At 47.5% G+C, this 2,113-nt stretch overlaps 1 non-coding gene across 1 annotated transcript; it reads right to left on the reverse strand.

Moving 5' to 3' along the window:
- Positions 1-595: 595 nt before the first annotated feature.
- Positions 596-667, reverse strand: TRNAA-UGC (transfer RNA alanine (anticodon UGC)). Its single transcript has one exon. It is a non-coding gene; the product is annotated as a tRNA-Ala (tRNA).
- Positions 668-2,113: the final 1,446 nt, after the last annotated feature.

Consider the following 2,113-nt stretch of genomic DNA (forward strand, 5'->3'; position numbering starts at 1 on the left):
AAGGCGCCCCTGGTCCTCTGTCTAGTCAGTGTTCTATGTTCCCTTCCACAGAGGCACATTGTCCTATTTCCCTTCCACGGAGGCACATTGTCCTATTTCTATGTTTAGTGGACAGGGAAGGCACCCCGGTCCTCTGTTTAGTCAGTGGGAGCAGCAGGTTCCCTTCCACAGAGGCACATTGTCCTATTTCTATGTTTAGTGGACAGGGAAGGCGCCCCCGGTCCTCTGTCTAGTCAGTGTTCTATGTTCCCTTCCACAGTGGCACATTGGCCTATTTCTATGTTTAGTGGACAGGGAAGGCGGGCCGTCCTCTGACACGCGCAGAGGTGGGCGGGGTTACCGCCTATAGTTGGTCAGCTGTTATATTGAAATAACGTGCCCCGTGTGTCTCCCGCCTTATTATTGCCGCGCCTCCATTGTTTCTGCTTGCGCATAGAACACAGCATCGGTGCCGTCCCAATCGCTATTAACAGAGATTATGTGGCTAAAATCATGAGGACCGTACTAGACCAGCGCGACATTTTTTTTATAGTCATAAATGTTCACCACATTTAAAAAGCACAAATGAAGATCAAAAGTATAAATGACAAAATAGTGGAGATGCCGGGGATTGAACCCGGGGCCTCATACATGCAAAGCATGCGCTCTACCACTGAGCTACATCCCCAGCCACAAAATCGGTATGACTAAGAACATATGACATGTAGTAAGAAAGCACATGAGGCCGGAAGATACTCTGTGAGTTTAGGGAGCTCCCAACAGGGCCGTCATATATGAGCTCATGCAAGAAACATCAAAGTGTCAGACCAGGCAGAGCTTTAGCAGCTCAGGCCTGCATCTCTGCACACTCTGCTAATGCAGGACCTCAGACCTTACACCTGACAGTTCAGGTAGAACCTCAGCCCTTGCACCTGTCTTCAGGCAGGGTCTCAGCCCTTGCACCTGTCTGTTCAGGCAGGGTCTCAGCCCTTGCACCTGTCTCTTCAGGCAGGGTCTCAGCCCTTGCACCTGTCAGATCAGGTAGGACTTCAGCCCCTGCACCTGTCAGATCAGGTAAGGTTTCACCTGTCAGCCCTTGCACCTGTCAGTTTAGGCAGGGCCTCAGCCCTTGCACCTGTCAGTTCAGGTAGGACTTCAGCTCCTGCACCTGTCAGCTCAGGTAGGACTTCATTTAATTTCTTTATTTGTTTTGGTTTTCATTGCAAAAGAAAACCTTAACCAAAATTAAAACCATGACACATTGGTACACATATACAATTAAGAACAGAAAGAAGAACAAACACATTATCTGTACACACAACAAACTCAGAATAAAATTACAGATAGCACAATTAAAAAATGTCAGCTCTCAGAGAACATTTTAAATACACTGTACTTCAAAGATTTAAAAAACCATGCGTTATTAAGCTACCTAGGCTTCCCATGTTATACCATTGAAAAATGATCTACTCAGTGCTTAATTTGTAAACAAATAAGTGCCAGGGCCCAGAAAATCTTGGCCCAACAATGCCGGTACCAGGGCTGGCAGCCGCCACCTGCAGAGCAGGTGCCATGGCCCGGGCCAGTTCAGTGCTGGACATGAATCGACCCACCACACTGCTTCTGCTCCATGTCACATGTTTGGTGCTGCAGCAACTGCTGGTACAGGCTAGTAGTTGGATGGATGGGGAAAGCATCGGCTGAGGCACAGGATGCAGAACCCTGCACTACAGTGGCCTTCAGTCTGAGCACATGATGGATTCCATAATATCATGGGCAGCCGTGTGATACAGGAAGGTGGAGATCATTCTCAGGTCCGTGAAGGCCAAAGGACTCAGTCCAATCGTCCAGCTGTAAAGGGTGTTTCGGCAGCCAATGAGTGTTAAGCAGCAACGTTCTGCGATATGCATGTACCACACACAGCACTTGCATAGTTGTACTTCAATAACCCATACCACCTTGCAGCATGGCCTAGATAAACACTTGTCGCATGCATTTGATCACTGTTAAAAGAAGTGACACGTGTTCATGACACACCCTTATGCGCGGTTATGCTATGATTCATTGCTATACTTCGTTGTGTTATTTTATGAAATGTATTATGGTATGTTCATTAGCCTTGTGCTGTACTATG

This window comes from Ambystoma mexicanum, chromosome 10, assembly GCF_040938575.1.
Source record: "Ambystoma mexicanum isolate Mex_15411 chromosome 10, UKY_AmexF1_1, whole genome shotgun sequence".
Taxonomy (NCBI): domain Eukaryota; kingdom Metazoa; phylum Chordata; class Amphibia; order Caudata; family Ambystomatidae; genus Ambystoma; species Ambystoma mexicanum.